The sequence below is a fragment of the Lutra lutra genome, chromosome 17 (genome assembly GCF_902655055.1).
Source record: "Lutra lutra chromosome 17, mLutLut1.2, whole genome shotgun sequence".
In the NCBI taxonomy this organism is placed as follows: Eukaryota; Metazoa; Chordata; class Mammalia; order Carnivora; family Mustelidae; genus Lutra; species Lutra lutra.
This window is the reverse complement of record NC_062294.1, coordinates 40096856-40117081: the sequence shown is the minus strand read 5'-3', so window position 1 is coordinate 40117081 and position 20226 is coordinate 40096856.

Below are 20226 nucleotides of genomic sequence, written 5' to 3'. Positions count from 1 at the left end.
CGCCCAGGGACGGGTTGGAGGCAATGTCGGGTACCTTCACTCATGACCCCTGCAGGCCCCCAAAGGCCTCTGTCTCCTTAGGGAGAGAAACTCAGGACACATCTAGAGAAAGGGGAAAGCTCTAGAACAAGCCTCATTTATGAGCCCCAGAAGAGATGCATGGAATTGCTGGAAATTTACTGTCATTGACAGTGGAAAGTCGGAAACGTGCAGATGCCTATGAAAAGGAAGAGGGGAGATAAGATGATGTACCCCTTATGGAATATCGTGCTGTTAAGCTGGGTTTCCAGGAGTGGTGTGCATTAGCCTCAAATGCAGTGGCTGATGGGGGCGGGGTACCTGGGGGATACAGTTGGTTAGGCATCCGAATCTTGGTTTGGGTTCAGGTTGTGATCTCAGGGTCATGAGACAGAGCCTTGCATAGGGCCATGGGCTTAGCTTGGTGTCTGCTTGAGATTCTCTCCTTCTCCCTTGGCCCCTCCCCCAACCTGTGCTCAGTCTCTGGCTCTCAAATAAATAAATAAAATCAATCTTTAAAAAAATGCAATGTGGATGGAAAAAAGCAAAAGATTTATGTGGATTTAGGTGCTTGCATGTAACCACACAATGTATAATTTAAGGGTTGAGTGTATGCATGTGCATGTGTAACCACATATGTGCACGTCCTTCTGTGTTGTGTGTTACGTGTATGCCCCCATGTGCGGATGTGGATCGCAGGCAGGTACTATGCACTATGCATAGTACATATGCATAGTACATATGCAACTGACGTTGCACTATGGCTAGGTCAGGAAAGAGAGAATGGGCTGGGATCGGGGGTGGTGTCGGGGGCCATCAATGTGTCACTCAGCCAGCCCCCCACCAAGACAGGTTCACAATGGTGGTTTTAATGTCTGCAGCAAATATGGCAAATGTTAATATTTGTTCATTCTGGATGTTGAGGACTTGAGTATTTGGCTATTCTCTGTACTTTTTTGGTGTTTTTTCCAGCCAGAACTAAAACATAATGAGTAGGCAAGAAGGGTATTCTAACAGCAGTATACGCAGGGAAGGCTTCACGGGGGCCCTGAGAAGTATGGATATGGGGTCATGACATGGGCTGACCAGGGGTCAGTCTGGCTTTGGTTTCCTTATTGTAGACAAGAAGGTTGGATTCAAATATCCTCAGGGTTGGGGCGTCTGTGTTGCTCAGTCCAGTTAAGCGTCTGACTTTGGCTCAGGTCATGATCTCAGGGTCCTGGGATCAAGGGTCTTGAGATGGAGCCCTGCATGGGGCTCCCCACTCAGCTTGTCCCTCCACCACTCCCCCCCCACTCATGCTCTCTCTCTCTCTCAAATAAATAAATAAAATATTTTTTAAAAATTATCTTTAGGGCCTTTTTGGTTCTGACATCTTACCTGTGTCAACTGGCTGAGATGTCCTGTTTGATCTTAAGAAGAAGAGAGCCAAAGGGGGTCCACAGAGGGGCTGGTAAACCAGCCTAACTGAATGTGAAGGCCAAGAGGGCTTGGACAAGAAAGAGGGAAGTAAGACAGTGATGAGCAGGCTTTGGTGGAAAAGGCAGTAGCATCAGACTGGGCTATGTGGATAGGCCTTCATGGTCGTTGGCCTACAGGGGGTTTCAGGGACAGGTCATCAGGTCATCGGGCAGCGAGATGAGGCATTACAGTAGACCACATACAGATAGGGTCTCTATCTGTATGTGGTCTACTGGCCAAGGTAAGTCTTGAGAGCTTCTGCCCCTCTAAGCAGTAGTTACTGCCTTCACAATGGGACGTCAAACCCGTAGCCAGATTTCATGAGTTTTCAAGAGAAACTGTAATCTCTGCATTATATATGAACTCTTAATTTTCAGATGTTTGCTCAACTTGTTTTTTTTTTTTTAAACTTACGTTTGGAACGCAGTGCTCAGGTCTGGGGGTGCATTGCGCCTCTAGAGATGGACAAGGACATTTAGGCTGGAAGAACTTTCCACCTGTGAGTTTGAGCAGGAAGAACCACAAGACAAGCCCTACAGAGCCCCATCCTTCCTGGGCTGAGCAACCCGCTGCCGTGGCAATGGGCCACTTCTGGGCCACCACTTGAGCAACTCCTTCAGACCCAAGTCTCCATTTCCTTGGAGTTGAATGGGGGGTCCTTGGCCTCAACTCATGGGCAAGTTGGGAAGATGAAACCATAGTCCAACAGCATGGAAAGACTTCAGTAAGCTGCAGAGTGCTAGCCACACAGAAAACATCATGCTACCACCATTCACGTTGAGCACTGTGAGTTTTTATAAGCAAAAGGTCGGCGTCGAATCCAGTCAGCATCCTCATGTTTGAATTCCACACAGAAAATCTTTCTGTGAATTGCTCTCACACAGCTCTGTGCAGGCAGTGGACTTCTGTGTGTGATCAGACGTGACTGTCACACAGGTCCTGTGCAATCCATGGCCATCACCAGCGACCCTGAGAAAGGACCTGCCACCCTGACTCTCTGTCCCAGTTTCCCCATTTCAGCAGTCCTGGCAGAACTGCTGTCCCTCAGCTGTCTCATGGGGCTCAGGGACACCACAGAAGAGGGACCCAGGGCCACCTGAGAAGGGCATCGCAGGAGTGAGCGATGCTCACTGGGAAGGATGCTGCTCGAGGGGCCCTCCAAGAACCGTGCAGAGAAAGCTATCGCTGTCCTCTGGTGTCTGAAGAGCAGGTGTGCAGGTCGGGATGGAGGAGGGGCGTGAGGTGTCCAGGTCAGAGTCCCGCACTGTGAAATACCAACTTTGAGGGTAGGGAGCTTCCCACTCATTGGAGGGTGTCTATGCCAAGGCTAGGGGTTCTTGGAGAGACCAGTTCCCACTCTGGCTGAGATCTGACTACGGGCTTTTCATACAAGCTCCTTCCAGGCTAGGCTTCTGGGATGGTCCGACAACCAAGCATCACAGGCATCCGAGCAGACCCAGATCAGCCCCTCCAGCTCCCCGCTCCCCGGTGCCGAATCCTAAACAGCGCCACCGTCGGGCTGGCGGACTCTCTGCCGCGGCAGCCCCAGAGCAGGACCCAACTAACACATTCGAGGACGATCCAGCAGCCCCCCCACCCCGCGCCCCGTAGCTGCCCAGGTATAGCTCGTGGCACAGCCAGAGCAATTAATAACCTTGGCACCTGGATGAGAGGCCCTGGCAGGTTTCCCCTATTCTCCATTTGCCTTCTCAGTGCCTGTGAATAAATTAATCCCCTAATACATAATTAACTCGAAGTTGAAAGGTGAAGTCAAACTTAACCAATTTACTGTTCTGGAGCTGGTTTAGTTCGGATCATGTGATTTTAATTCTTTCCGTATGACCAGGTGATGGGGAAGGCGGAAGGGGGAGAGGAAAATGCACAGATTAATTTCATTCCTTAACCTCCCTAATGCGCCTGCTTGCTCGCATCGTGTTGCAGACAGCAGATCATCACATGATTTATGGGACTGACCGCTGCCTGCATCTCTCAGGCTAATGACACACACACTAGAGTCATTGATTTGTATGAGTAGCCCCCACTCTTCATTTATCACAATTTAATGTAAGAGTTTGCAATGCAGAGAAAAAAATCCACATGGGAAACATGGGCCCATAGGCCCAGCCGCCAACCAGTTATGAATCATTTGCTGCCTTTTAATATATAGACTATTCTATTCTGGAAAATGCCCCATAAGGTCATATTCTTCTCCTGAACATCCTGACAATTAAAGTCCCCAAGAAGCTGTTTTAAGATGCATGACCCAGCAGCACCTTTGTTAGCTCACACTCTCTTGTAATGCATGCTATCGATTTGTGTCTGAACTCTCTGGAACCCTTCACAAGCCATAACCCACGAAAGTTTCTGAGGGCAGCCCTGTGCAACCCAAGTGTGGGTGCTTGAGCTCTTGTCACCAGCTGGCCAGGCCACACGTGAGCACGGGGTACGGCCCCTTCCCCCCCCCCACACACACACACTGCTGGCCAACCCAAAGGGCCGTGTGCTCCCCGAAGGCCAGACTAATCTGGCAAAACTAACAGCATTTGAAAGTAGGGCTTTTAATTTCTGATTTTTATAAAACGTGGTCATACGCAAATCACTCAGAAGGCTCTGGAAAGGAGGGCAAGATCGGCTGAGCAGCAGTATTGAGAGAGTCCTACATTTCTTTCGTGAAGTGGAAAGCCCACCAGGGCGAGCGCTGCCGGGATCCACGGAGCCTCAGGACAGTCTGGCACATCTTCCCAGAGGGAGGGACACACGATTCCAGATTTTAGGAATTAAAAAAAAAAAAAAAGTTTCCTTAAAACACTTGGACATATTACCTAGTAACATGGAAAATGCATATTTTTTCCAAGATATAACATAAGCCTTTGAATAAATGTGCTGATGGGAGGAACCTGACCTTGTCTCAAAGCTGCTGGATTGTGGAGGCGTGGCTGGGGAAGCATGGTTGGTGCACACCACGGTCAAAGACTGACGCCTATTGTACTGGCCAGATGGGAATGGGAGGAAGCAGGAGCCAGGGACCCACCTGTCTGGGACAAGGCTGCTCAGCTTCTGTTGGAGAACAATAGGCCTAGTGTGGCCACATCTCCTCGTTCTTTCAAGATAAACATAAGATTATGATTTAAAAACATGGGAAACCTGTATTTTTAAATGTCAGAATACTGGTGAGAACAGAGTTAGCCCTAATCGAATGCCAGAGCTGGGTGCTGGTGCCCGCCCCACCCACCATGCCCCCAGGAACACAACGATGCATCCACCACCACCAAGGCTACCTCCCTCAGCAGGTAACTCAGCGCCACTGCCTGGAGGGAGGTTGTTGTCAATTGGGAGGCACTTTGGAAAGTGCTATTATTCCCTCAGCAGCAATGGGAGGAATGAGTCTTCTGTGGCTCCCCGCATGGACAAGAGGTCAGGTGCAATCCCAAGGCCAAAGTCGGAATCTTCTGAGTTTGGACTAGGGAGGGAAGAGTTACCTATTCACCATATATCTCTATGTAAACCCTCATAATCATACTGGGGCTTATTGTACTTATCAACCCTCAAATTCTATTCTAAAGTAATCAACCTGATAAATGTCATCTTGGTACACCTGGTATTTTCATATCAAGTTTGTTTGGTTTGTTGTGAAGTTTATCTACAACCCTTTATTGTGTTCCTAGACATTCTCAGCCTCCCAGATCTTGGAGAGAGAGGAAGATGGAAATAGTGACAAAATCGGGAACTGCCTTGTTTTCTTCCTGATAAATTCCAGCACTCCAACGTGTTGGATGTATGTGTGGATGCCTGGACCGGGGAGGGCAGGGTCTGGGTCTCATTCCGTGTGTCAAGCACTGTGCTGCCTTCTGGAGTCGTTCAGTGGGGGCTCTGTACCATCCTGAAGGAACAGAGGCTGTCGGCATAACTGGAGGAGTGCATGGCTGGATTATGAAGCTGAGAGCATCCTGACTGGGGTGACAGCAGGGAAGGGGAGAAGATGTCCCTTCCTGGGGACCTGGCAGACAAGGGTGGGTATGGAGTGGCAGGGAAGTAGTCCAGCATGAGGAGACCAGTGTTAATGACTCTAGGCAGTCACTCCCTCCTGATGGCTCCTGTTTGACTCTAGGCAAGATCCTTGCCCTCCTGAAGGTTACATTCTGGAGGAGGGGAGGGGAAAACAGTATGAAAATAAAATACATCCGATAATTTTAGATGGATGAAGAGGAATGTTAGAGTGGATGATCAAGGACATTCTCTAAAGAGGTGACATCCTGTGAGCTGAGAACTGAATGACAAGAGGAATCGAGGGAAGGACATTCCTAACAGGGCAAACAACAAGTGCAAACATCCTGGGGCAGGAGTGAGTGACATGAATGGGAAATAACAATCTGTCCTATGTCTCTAGAGATGAGCCCCATTCATCTGAAAGCCAACACTGGGCTCCTCCAGCCTTCCCCAGGGTAGAGCAGGCCGGCTAGTCAAGGGGCTAGAGAAATAGCTGACACACAAACAAAGCCGACTCCCATCCACTGCTCTCCCGGCCCACCCAGAAGGAAGCCTGCACTGGAGGAACCCACAGTCCGAAGGAGGGAGATGCACATGCCAGTCATCAAGATGCAGTGTGCAAGGAAAGTTCTCTGAGGAGGAACATGTCCCATGGGGCATGGGGGGAGACTTTGCAGACATGTGGCTTATCTTGGCTCTTGAAGAAAGAGTAACAGTTTGCCTGAGGAGCAGAGGGTAGAACTGCACATGGAAAGGTAGGGTCCTTGAAAGTCTCAGGAGCTGGGGGCTGTCGGGTGTGCCTGGACTGCAACTGGGTGTCCATGGAAGGAGTCCCAGAGGGAGTGATGTAGAGGAGGCAGAGAGAGGGGCAGGAGTAAGGCCTCACGCTGGAGCTGCTCAGCACTCCATGGGATGAGAGAGTCTCCACCAGCTGCCCTGGTTGCAGGAACAGCCAGGCAGGGAGCCCCAAGGAGCATTCTTTAGACAGAGGACAGCTGGCTGAAGACCTTCCTGGCATGGGACCTTCCACCCGAAACAGGCCTCTCCAATGTCTCTAACATCACAGACAGCTGGGCCGGCACTTTGAAGACACCAGGTGAGCACTGGCTCAGGGCTTATACTGGCTTCCATACCTGTTATTCTGCAAACACGGGTGTATCTCACCTGCCAAACAGCTTTGACCCCTGTGCTGCCCCATTACTGCCTCCAGGCCAAAGGCCAGATGCCAAGCATCTGTGGGGAGGCTACTTGGCTTTAAACCAGTAGCAACCGGTGCCTTTTTCTTAAGCTGGTGGCAATATACTGTTGTATCATGTAATCCTTCTATAAACCCTGGAAGGGTTGGTATAGTTGCTGCTGCTTCACGTGAGGGAACAGCCTCGAAAATCCTACTGGCCTGCTCTAGGTGTCACAGCTCCAGGTGGTTTAGCCAGTGCTACAGGACATGTGCCTTTGGGGGAACATGAAGTGAGTTTAGGAACCACAAAGACACCGCGTGTATCCTGCACTTTCTGGGAGGCGGAGCCTGAGGCGAGGGCTGTGTGCAGGTGGTTTCCCTGGGAGACAATCCCAGGGGACAGGGGTCCGGGACCTGGGGAGGACCATCAAAGGAGGCGAAACCAGTCTAGAGGTACGGCCGAGGTGCTCCTGGCAGGAGCAGGAATATAAGGTGTGGCAGAGGTGGGGCTGTTGGATCTGCCGACAGGTGACTGGAATGGAGGCAGGCTGGAGAAGGAGGCTGAGGCACAAGCTGGCAAATGATGCCAAGTTCTCCTGATGAGAACACTATTTCTCCTACATTCCTTGTTCAGTCCTGAAACTCTTAATTGAGACCGACCTCGGGCTCAAACTCAGGCAATCAAGCCACAGTGTACACGTACTGTTTTGTATTTACTGTATTTATGTTACAATTGCTTCCTACTTATGTCAAACAATATGAGGTTCCCATTGATGACAGTTGTAGAAAGTTTCCTTTAAAAAGCCTTTGCTTGGGGCACCTGGGTGGCTCAGTTTGTGAAGCGTCTGCCTTCAGCTCTGGTCTGATCCCAGGATCCTGGCATTGAGGTCCGCACTGGGCTGGGACTCATGCTTAGCAGGTAGTCTGTTTCTCCCTCTCCCTTTTCCCCTGCTCTTGCTGTCTCTCTCTCTCTCTCAAATAAATAAAATCTTTTAAAAAATTGTAAAAAAAAAAAATTCAACTAATTACCTTATTAAAAAATAAATGAGGGCGCTTGGTGGCTCAGTCATTAAGTGTCTGCCTTCAGCTTGGGTCATGATCCCAGGGTCCTGGGATCGAGCCCCATACCAGGCTCCCAGCTCGGTGGGAAGCCTGCTTCTCCCTCTCCCACTCCCCCTGCCTGTGTTTCCCTCTCTTGCTGTGTCTCTCTCTGTCAAATAAATAAAATCTTAAAAATAAATAAATAAAATAAAAAGCCCTTGCTTACATAAAAGCTGGAAGTAGATGTAATGAGAGTGTCAGTGACCACGGAGGTGTCCTGGGATATGGCACGTGTCATGAACAAGACCCAAAGTCGATGCAGAACAAACCCTGTGGCCTGGCCCTGTGCTCGCTGGTCGTGCACAGACACACAAAGTTAGGGATCCCACTAATCCCAGACACCCTGAGCCGTGAGTGCACATGGGGTCCTGTTTAGAATCCCAAGAGCCTCTTTGTCCAAATCAGGGGAGACTTTTATCACTGAGAGTAGTAACAACAGCCATGGCTTTAACAATAATCAAAAGACCAGAAGTTCTCCTGCCTGACCATAGCCTTTGGGTGTTTATCAACTGTTCTCACACTTCATATGGTGTTTGGATTGGGCCCCCCGTGTCTGCCTCTCCCTAAAGGACCGCTCTGGCCAGAGGAGCCCTGGGCACCCAGTGCGTGTGTAATACACATGTAAGAATGACCTCTCTGACTGTGTGGTTGATAATAATCCGTCACAGGAGGTCATGGGGTGGGAAACAGGTCCCTGCAAGTAAATCCCGAGCCTGCGTCTCTGCATACTCACTAGAGACCAGCAACTGTGTAAGCACTTCTGCTTTTAACTGATTAATGTTTAAAAAAAAAAAAAGTTAATAATATTTAGCTGCTAACTCCCCCGGACTGTTAGCTCCACGATTGGGGTCCCTCTCTGCCTTGTTCACCTCTCCCATTCCCAGTATACAGCAGGGGCTCAGAAAGGGCTTGGGGTATGAGAATCACAGGTTTTAAAAGATAACACCTCCTTTCCACTAGGTCTTAGGAGGAGGAGGGGGACTCCGATCTGTGGGAGATCCTCCCTGATAGCAGGGCCCTGGGTCCCTGCTATAGCACTGGGAGGTGAAAAGCAGCCATGAATGCAATAGAACTCTGAGCAGTTTAAGTCCCTGTGCCAACCTGAGGCCCTGGGTGTGTGTCATCATCCTGTTATTATTACAGCAAGTCACACTGTGAGAGCATAAGTTGGTCTAACCTGAACAGACTCAGCAAATGCAGCTACAGATGAAGAGATGGAAAAGAGATGCTTTCATATCCCACCTCCCTCCCCTGCAGGTGCCCCTGCTAAATGGTGCACTCCCTGTCTGGTCTCTGGAGGTTTGTCCACACAGGTCAGCTCCTCGGTGGCTCCCTACCTGTCTGCCACCTTTCTCAGATTTGGTGCTTCAGACTCTGGGCATGTGAGGGCCTACTGTTGGTCCTGCTCCACCCTGGACACCCCTCTGAGGCAGCCTGGGGCCCTTGTGCTTGGACACACCACCAGCCAATATTCCTCTGAGGCTAGCCTAGGCACTGGGGCCCTGTCTCCTCCCCCATGCCCCAGCCATCAATGGATCCCACAAAGCCACCAGGAACTGAAAACGGGGCACATTTCTCAGGGTCTTTGAAGGCCATCATGCTCTGGTTCTCCTTCCTGCCCTCCTTTCTGTTCCAGGTCGATGTTTTCCTCTGTGGTCTCTCTTCCACATGGAATTCTCTCCCAGATCCATACTTGGAGTCTTGCCCCACTCTTGGCCCTAGACTTCTAGAAATCTAAAGACAGAAAATGACTTCTTTCTTTGTCTGATTTCTGCTGCTATATGTCTGCCCTGGGCCTGGCTGATTATTGTGGCATGGACTAAGGAATAAAGTGGGAGTGGGGAGAGGGAAATATTAGCTAACATTCTAGAATATTATCCCACTACCTTCCTCATCTAAAACATAGGCTCGTTCAGTTGCTCAAAACAACGCCTTGAGACATGTTTTATTTCCACTCCTGTTCTATGGGTTAGGAAACTGAGGATTAGTAGGTAAGTGACCTCCCCTGCATCACAGTTCATGAGGATGAGGTCATAATTCACACTTTAGGTGTGTCTGACCCCAGAGCTCACCTTCTCACAAGTGCATTAACCTATCTCTCCAGGTAGAAGCTAACAGCTTGGGGGAAGAGGCAGCCAGCAGGACCAGAAGTAGAAAAGTCAAAGAGCCCCATAACCTCCACTCTCCAGCCAGAATTCTGTTTGGTATCTATAGACAGGACCTTCTGAAGCTTGATGTCTGGGGTCTGTAGAAGCAAGATTCCTTAGAGACTTAGTCCTTGTGATTCAGGGAGCTCACAGGAAGTAGAACTGATTTTTAGTTTAATTTCTTCTTGGAAAAAAAAAATCAGCTATGCCTGCTGGTGTCAACACAGATGGGCTCCCTATGTTTGGCACTATGGTTCATTTTGGCATCTGCTGTTGTCTCCTGGTGCCACAGAGGGTCAGATCATGAGGCGCAAGCAATGGGGTGTGCTCAGAGCTGGGAAACTGTTCACTTTCAGCTTTCTGCTTCTGAGAACATTTTAGAGTTTGGCTCCTGAGAGGCTCCATGTGTGCCAGGCATGGTGGGCCATGCACATCATGCCTTATTTCATGTATTTCTCACATCAAACCTGTTATTCCCACTTTATAGACAATGACACTGAGAAACAGAGAGGAAAAGTGATTTTACCTAAGGTCATATAATGAGTAAGTAATAGAGACCATGAGCTCTCTGATTAAAAGCCGCTTTTTTTTTTTAACCCAGAGCCTTAACATAACATAGCCTTAAGCCATAGCCTTAACATTCAAAGGTAATAATATAAGTAATAGGCAAAAAGAAAGGAAGGAAATGGAAAAAAAGGAAATTAGAAAAAAAAGTGTACTATTGTAAAATTCTTACAAAATATGTGAAGTGGCATGAACATACACTGGGATAAGTTAAAAAGATGTACATTGTAAATCATAGATCAGCTGAAAAATAAAACAAAGAAGTAGTGGAGATAAAATAGAGATATAAAAATACAATTAATCCAAAATAAACAGAAAAAAAGGGAAAGAGAAAAAAGAAGAGATGAGAAAAAAAGAACAAATAACAAGATGAGAAACTTATATTTGACCCTCTTGATTATTGCAATAAGTATAAATGATCTAAACATCAAAATTAAAAGACAAAGGATGTCAAATTGGATATAAAATAAGACCCATCTATATTAGTGTAAAAGAAGTGCACTTTGGGGCGCCTGGGTGGCTCAGTGGGTTAAGCCGCTGCCTTCGGCTCAGGTCATGATCCCAGGTCCTGGGTTCGAGCCCCACATCGGGCTTTCTGCTCAGCGGGGAGCCTGCTTCCTCCTCTCTCTCTGCCTGCCTCTCTGCCTACTTGTGATTTCTCTCTGTCAAATAAATAAATAAAATCTTTAAAAAAAAAAAAAGAAGTGCACTTTAAATATCGGACACAGAAAAGGCAAAAGTAAAAGGTTGACAAGTTGTCCTTCAACAGATGAATGAATAAGCAAACTGTGGTGTAAGTGTTGATTTACACAACACTGGATAAATCTTAGATGCACTTTGCTAAATAAAGAAGCCAGAGTCAAGGGCTACATATCACATGATTCCATTTTCATGAAATAAAAAAAAATAGACAAAACCATGAGGACAGATGACTTCCAGTGATTGGGTAGTGAGAAGGGGTGAGTACAAAGAAGTATTTAGGGTGGATGAGACTATTCTGCATAGCACTATGGTGGAACAAACTTTACAGTGTGCAGTACTGAGAAATAAAGAATGAAAGAAAGAGAAAGACAAAGAGAGATCAATTAGTATGTTGAAAGATCCCAGGATGGAATGTAGAGTGTGACAAATAAATCTAACTGTATTATAAACGTGTGACATGGTATCATCACGGAGAAGGTAAATTTGCTGACCCAAAGTAAAGACAAAAAGAACTGCATGTAAGTTTAGTACTTTAATTGGTAAATTGGTTTCTTACAGGGGTACGGGTTAGGAATCCTGAATCTACATCTATAACAGTTGCACAAATAAATTAATAATTTGCAAGCGATGGAAGCTAGTTTTGTCAATGTCAGAGAAAGATGTTACAGATAATCAAAGGGGTGGGGAGAAGGGCCAAAATATTCTGAATTATAGATGTAGAGATATAAATACATTATATAATTATATATGTAACTATATATCCATATAAGTACACACACATTAACTGAGCTTCAGACTGTATATTTCTCCCTTGGGAAGGGAGGACTTGGTGACTCGTTCCTGTATATTAAGTATGGAGAGGGAAAAGTGCAGTGGAGAAACCTGGCAGACATCACCTTAACGAATGATCAAAGTTAACATCACTGGCAATGTCACTTTGATATCATTTACTCCCTGATATTATGTGATAAGAAAGGCAATTTACCTTCTACCATTCCAGTGTAATCATGAGAATATATCAGACAAATCCAAGTTGAGGAACAGGACATAGAATACCTGACCAGTACTCTTCAAAAGTATAAAGCAGTGACAAACCAACAAACAAAAGACTAAGAAGTTATCACAGATCAGAGAAAACAAGGGAAACTAAGGTGGACTCTCAGATTGGTTCCTGGAACAAAAAAAATACATTAGTGAGAAACTTGGGAGAATCCAAAAAGACCTGTAGTTTAGCTAATAATAATATACTGATATCAACTGCTTAATTTTGAAAAATGTGCCATAGTTATGTCAGATGGTGACATAGGGAAAGGTGGGTGAAATGCATACAGGGAATTTCAGTACTATATTTGCAAATCTTCTGTAAATCCAAAACTATCCTAAAGTAATTTTTTTAAATAAAAGGATAAAAACTGTTATACCATATCACCACGAATCTAAAGAAAAACTTGGGTAGCTATATTAATGTTAAACAAAAGTCCACTTCTTTGTAAAATAAGGAATATTGTCAGGGTTGAAGAAGTACATTTCATAATGTGTATGCATCTCATAAAGTTTTAAAATACATTAAGACAAAAACTAAAGGAACTGAAAAGAGAAATGGAAAAACTGACAATTTCTTTTGCAGATTTCAACACCCATCTGTCTATAATTGAAAGAACAGGTAGACTAAGACAAGTCAGAGAAATATAAAAGATTTGAACATCATTATCACAGTGCTTTAGCTAGCTTGCACTGACTAGGAGTGAAAGGAGTCTATGTGCCCATTTCCTCCCAAGCCAGCATTCAATGACACCACACTGGTGAATTTGACTATGATGGGAACCTTTATACCACAGAAGTCATCTAATGCTACAAATTAGAGTCTTTTTCCCTCTAAGGATCCAGTTAAACATAATCCAGCCCCAGTAACAATCAATCAAAACAAAATGATATTTATAGACATTTAGAGAACACCCCAACACAGTAAAATACATATTTTTTCAAGTGATTATGGGATATTCACCTAGCTCATCATTCTGGATCACCAATAATGTTTCAATAAATTTAAAAGAACTGAAATCATGAGCACATTCTCTGACCACAATGGAACTAAGTTAAGAATCAATAACATAAAGGTATTTGGAAAAATCCAACATTTGGATTAAACAACATGCTTCTAATAAAACCCCTGGGTCAAAAAAGAAATCAAGATGGGGTGCCTGGGTGGCTCAGTCAGTTAAGAGTCTGCCTTTGGGCTCAGGTCATGATTCCGGCTTCCTGGGATCAAGTCTGCATCAGGCTCCTTGTTTAGTGGGAATCTGTTTCTCCCTCTGCTACTCTTTCTCTCTCTGTGTCAAATAAATAAATAAAATTAAAAAAAAAGAAAAATCAAGACAAATAAGAAAATACCATGGCCTGAAAGTATTATGAACTGAATGAAAAGAAAGCATATCAAAATATATGTGTTACAACTCACACCATGATCCAGGGAAGTTTGTGACATTGAATGTTTGTATTTGAAAAGAAGGAGTATAACTAATAATTTAATCTTTACATGAAGAAATTAGAAAAATAGGAACAACTGAAACCCAAAGAAGGCATAAAGAAAGGAAATGATAAAGATTGGATGTGAACAACATAGAAACAGACAAACAATTGAGGAAAACTCTGAAGACAAATCTGTTTTTTTTAAAGGATTGGTAAAATTGATAAGGCTCTAGACAGATCAATCTATCAATAAAAAAGAGATATACAGAAATTACTGATGTCAGGAGTTAAAGAAGAGACATTGCTATATATCCTATAGGCATTAAAAGAGGGAATATGAATAACTTTCTTTTTTTTATTTTATTTTAAAATTTCTTTTCAGTGTTCCAGAATTCATTGTTTATGCACCACACCCAGTGCTCCATGCAATACGTGCCCTCCATAATTCCCACAACCGGGCTCACCCAACCTTCCACCCTCCTCCCCTCCAAAACCCTCATTTTGTTTCTCAGAGTCCATAGTCTCTCATGGTTTGTCTCTCCCTCCAATTGCCCCCAACTCCCTTCTCCTCTCCATCTCCCCATGTCCTCCGCGTTATTCCTTATGCTCCACAAATAAGGGAAACCATATGATAATTGACTCTCTCTGCTTCAGCAGAATCCCTTCCAGTCCCATCCATGTTGATACAAAAGTTGGGTATTCATCCTTTCTGATGGAGGCAAATACTCCATAGTGTATATGGACCATATCTTCTTTATCCATTCATCTGTTGAAGGGCATCTTGGTTCTTTCCACAGTTTGGCAACTGTGGCTGTTGCTGCTATGAACATTGGGGTACAGATGGTCCTTCTTTTCACTACATTTGTATCTTTGGGGTAAATACCCAGTAGTGTGATTGCTGGGTCATATGGAAGCTCTATTTTTAATTTCTTAAGGAATCTCCACACTGTTTTCCAAGGTGGCTGCACCAACTTGCATTCCCACCAACAGTGTAAGAGGGTTCCCCTTTCTCCACATCCTCTCCAACACACATTGTTTCCTGTCTTGTTAATTTTGGCCATTCTAACTGGTGTAAGGTGGTATCTCAATGTGGTTTTGATTTGAATCCCCCTGATGGCTAGTGATGATGAACATTTTTTCATGTGTCTGTTAGCCATTTGTATGTCTTCTTTGGAGAAGTGTCTGTTCATGTCTTCTGCCCATTTTTTGACATGATTATCTGTTTTGTATGTGTTGAGTTTGAGGAGTTCTTTATAGATCTTGGATATCAGCCCTTTGTGCTCTCATTTGCAATTATCTTCTCCCATTCTGTGGGTGGCCTCTTTGTTTTGTTGACTGTTTCCTTTGCTGTGCAGAAGATTTTGATCTTGAAGTCCTAAAAGTTCATTTCCACTTTTGTTTCCTTTGCCTTTGGAGACATATTTTGAAAGAAGTTGATGTGGCCAATGTCAAAGAGATTACTGCTTATGTTCTCCTCTAGGATTCTGATGGTATTCAAATTGGCAATGAAGAAGTCAAACTCTCTCTCTTCGTAGATGACATGATACTTTATATGGAAAACCCAAAAGACTCCACTCCCAAACTACTAGAACTCATACAGCAATTCAGTAATGTGGCAGGATGCAAAATCAATGTACAAAAATCAGTTGCTTTCTTATACACTAACAATGAAAATACAGAATGGAAATTAGAGAATCGATTCCATTTACTATAGCACCAAGAACCATAAGATACCTGGGAATAAACCTAACCAAAGAGGTAAAGAACCTGTACTCAAGGAACAACAGAACACTCATGAAAGAAATTGAAGAAGACACAAAAAGATGGAAGACCATTCCATGCTCATGGATTGGAAGAATAAACATTGTTAAAATGTCTATACTGCCTAGAGCAATCTATACTTTCAATGCCATTCTGATCAAAATTCCACCGGCATTTTTCAAAGAGCTGGAGCAAACAATCCTGAAATTTGTATAGAACCAGAAGAGACCCCAAATTGGTAAGGAAATGTTGAAAAAGAAAAACAAAAGTGGGGGCATCACGTTGCCTGATTTCAAACTTCACTACAAAACTGTGATCACCAAGACAGCATGGTACTTGCACAAAAACAGACACATATACCAGTGGAACAGAGTAGAGAGCCTAGATATGGACCCTCAACTTTATGGTCAAATAATTTTTGACAAAGCAGGAAAAAATAAACAGTGGGAAATAGTCTCTTCAATGAATGGTGCTAGGAAAATTGGACAGCTATATGTAGAAGAATGAAACTCAACCATTCTCTTACACCATACACAAAGATATGAATAATTTTCTGCCAGCAAATTTAACAACTTACGTGAAATTGACAAATTCCTTGAAAAATACAAACTACCAAAGCACACTCAAAAAGAAACAGACAACCTAAATAACCCTATAACTACTAAAGTATTAGAATTCATAATTTAAACACTTCTGATCAAGAAAACCTCAGACCCAGGTGACCTCAGTGATGAATTTTACCATCCATTTAGAGAAGAAAGCATATCAATTCTACACAAGCCCTCCAGAAGATATAGGAGGAGGAACACTTCCCGAATTATTTTGTGCTGGCCAGAATTAACCTGGTATCAAAGCCAGACAAAGATATTACCATAAAAGACAACTATACATTAATACACCCCATAAATATGCATGAAAAAACCCTTAACAAAATTTTAGCAAATCAAATCCAGCAAGATACAAATATATAAGGGATCATGACTAACTGGTGCTTATCCAAGGAATGGTAGACTAATTTGACATTCACAAATTAATGAGTGCAATTCACCTCTTTAACAAACTAAAGAAAGAAAGAAAAAAAGAAAAAAACCATACATCATTCTGGTATAACAATTGTTTGGAAATTTCAGTTTGTTTCAGTACAATTCATACAGTGCATTCACTGGTGATTTGAGCCTCATGTGAATTTCGCGTTTGCTTATGTACAATTTTGTTTGTGAGAAACTCTAGGTGAAGGCACAAAACGCATTCAGCTGAAATGAGCCATGTCGGAATACACAAAAAACACCAGACACACCCCTCAAACATCAACCGACTACTATAGTTTACCACATGTGCTATGAGCCATAGCCGCGGTCCTCCTCCTCCTTCAATTTCAGGGAACCTTCCTGCTTTGCCTGGCTCCCTCCTTCCCCCCACCCCAACTTCTCATTAACCCATAAGCTACAACTCTTCTGATATCCACTTTCACGAGCAAACTTTAGGTCTTTTTCAAAGTGAAGGGACATATTCACTGTAGTATTTATGCGTTCCTTAACCAGTTAACAGTGCTACTGTTTGCATTAAGTTCCCATCTTTTTCAATGGATCTCTGATGAGATTTTGGGATGTTGTGTCTCCCAGGCTCCCATAAGCACTGTGGTTTTCCTTGCAAGATTTTGAATAGCATGGAGCTGTTTTAGAAGCTGTTGTTGTTGTATCAGAATTAACTACAACCATTTCAACAGATGCAGAAATAGTGTTTGCCAAAATTCAGCACCAACTAATGATAAACACTAAGCAAACCAAGAATATAAGGGAACTTCCTTAGTGAGATGAAAGGCATCTATGGAAAGTCTGTATCAAACTTAATGATAAAAGATGGAATGCTTTCCCTAAAATTTGGAAGAAGGCAAGGATGTCCTCTTTCACTTTTATTCATATTTGTACTAGAGGTCCCATCAGTACAATAAATCAAGAAAAAAAATAAAAAGCATATAGGTAACAAGATAAAATAGGAAGAAAGCCCACAAAATTTATAAAAGAGAATTAATAAAAGAGTTTAGTGATGGGCAGGAAATAAGGTTCCTATATAAAAATATAAAAAAATAGGGCTCCTGGGTGGCTCAGTGGGTTAAGCCGCTGCCTTCGGCTCAGGTCATGATCTCAGGGTCCTGGGATCGAGTCCCACATCGGGCTCTCTGCTCAGCAGAAGCCTGGTTCCCTCTCTCTCTCTCTCTCTCTCTGCCTTCCTCTCTGTCTACTTGTGATCTCTCTCTGTCAAATAAATAAATAAAATCTTTAAAAAAATATATATAAAAAAATAGGAACGCCTGGGTAGCTCAGTCAGTTAAGCCACTGCCTTTGGCTCAGGTCATGATCCCAGGGTCCTGGGATCGAGTTCTGCATTGGGGTCCTTGCTTGGCAGGGAGCCGGATTCTCTCTCTCCATCTCTGCCTGCCACCGCTGCCTGCTTGTATGCTCTCTCTTTCTCTGGCAAATAAATATGAAATCTTTAAAAAATAACAATAATAATAAAGTAAAAATTTTAAAATACCATTTATAATGATGTCAGCAATGTTAATCAATAATAAATAAAAATGTATAAGATTTATCTGCTAAAAACTATGAATTATTGCTGAGATAAAGTGGAAAAGATATATAAATTGAAGGATATACCATGAGTGGTATATATATATATATATATATATACCATGAGTGGTATATATACCATGAGTGGCTGGAAAACTCAATATTATGAATATCTCACTCCTCCTCAAATTGATCTATAGATTCAATAGAATTCCAATCAAAATTTCTTCAAGCATAATGTGAAACTTAACAAGCTGAACCTAAAACTTATATGGATATGCAAAATCCTATAAAAGTAAAAATAATTCTGAAAAAGAACCAACTTTGGAGAACTTAAACTATTACCTTTTTTTAAAGTTTATTTATTTATTTATTTAAGAGAGAGACAGCACAGGGGGAGGGCAGAGGGCAGAGGGAAAGGGAGATGAGCTTGAAGCCTGATGCGGGGCTCAAACCCAGAACTCAATCCCAGGACCCTGAGAATATGACCTGAGCTGAAACCAAGAGTCGGACGCCACCCAGACACCCCTTAAACTATTACATTTTAAGAATACAATAAAGCCACAGTAATAGAGACAATATGGTGTGGATGTAAACGTATAGATCAGTGGACTAGCATAGAAAGATCAGAAATAACTATATAACCATATGCAAAACAATAAACCTCACCTCTTACCTCAGACTATACAAAAATTACCACTTCTGGAAGAAAGTAGAGAAGAAAATCCCTGACCTTAGGCGAGACCAAAATTTCTTAGATAAGACAGAAAAAGCACGAATCCTAAAACTGATAAACGGGGCATACCCCAATCAAAAACTTTTACTCCTGGGGCGCCTGGGTGGCTCAGTGGGTTAAGCCGCTGCCTTCGGCTCAGGTCATGATCTCGGAGTCCTGGGATCGAGCCCCACATCGGGCTCTCTGCTCTCTCGGGGAGCCTGCTTCCTCCTCTCTCTCTGCCTGCCTCTCTGCCTGCTTGTGATCTCTCTGTCAAATAATAAAAAAAAAAAAACAAAAAACAAAAAACAAAAAAAACTTTTACTCCTTGAAAGACAGAGTTAAGAAAATGAAAAGATAAGCCACAGACTGAGAGAAAATATTTACTAAAGATATCTGAAAAAGGACTTGGATCCAGAATATATAAAGAACCGGTACAACTCAAATATTCGGAAAACAAGCAACCAATTTAAAAAGGGGCAAAAGAGGCACTCCTGGGTGTCTCAGTCAGTGAAGCATCTGCCTCTGACTCAGGGGGTCATGATCCTGGGGTCCTGGGATCGAGTCCCGCATCAGGCCCCCTGCTCAGTGCAGAGTCTGCCTCTCCCTTTACATTCTCCACACCCACCAGCTCATGATCTTGCTCTCTCTCAAATAAATAAATAAATAAAATCTTTAAAAACAATAAAAATAAAGAGGAGAAGACAATTTGAACAGACCCTTCACCAAAGAAGTGGTATGGATGTCAAATTTTTAGCATACAGGCAGTCTCTAGGGAAATGAGATATTACTATATACACCCAAGGATGGTAAAATTAGAAAGACTGGCAATACCAAATGTTGGGAGGGTGGGAAGCCACTGGTACCCATCCATGACTGGTGGGAATACAGCTATTTTGGAGAATAAGCCGTTTCTTATAAAGTTACTACATACTTTTACTCAGTAAAAGAAGACAGGCATAAAAGAATATGAACGGTGTGATTCCTTTAGGATGAAATTCCAGAAAAGGCAAAACTACAGTGAGGGAAAGGTCAGAGGTCATCAGGGGCTGGGGAAAGGGTTATGGAGATCGGACACAAAGGGGCCTGAAGGCATGTGGGGATGATGGCCTGATGGGACTGTTCTGAATCCTGGTTGTGGCAGTGGTTACACAACTGTGTGCATTTTCCAAGACCCAGCAGATGGCTGGCACATGGCATGTGGATTGCATCTCCATAAAGAAGGTTCACAAAAGGTCCCAGGGACGGGACTTTAGGGGAGCTTTGGGACCTGCTGGAACCTGTGACAAAGCAGATGTTTGCTGTGAAGAGTATGGAGGATGGGCTTTATGGAAAGCCCTGTTTGGGCCCAGAGGGCAAGGCTTCGTCGCAACACACGCTGGATTTTTCCAGTGAGCTGGATTTAAATGTCTGCTCCGGTCTCAAAAACGACATGAGGCAATGAGATACCACTTCACACCAGTCAAAATAGCTAAAATTAACAAGCCGGGAAACAAGAGATGTTGGTAAGGATGTGGAGAAAGGGGAACCCTCCTACACTGCTGGTGGGAATGC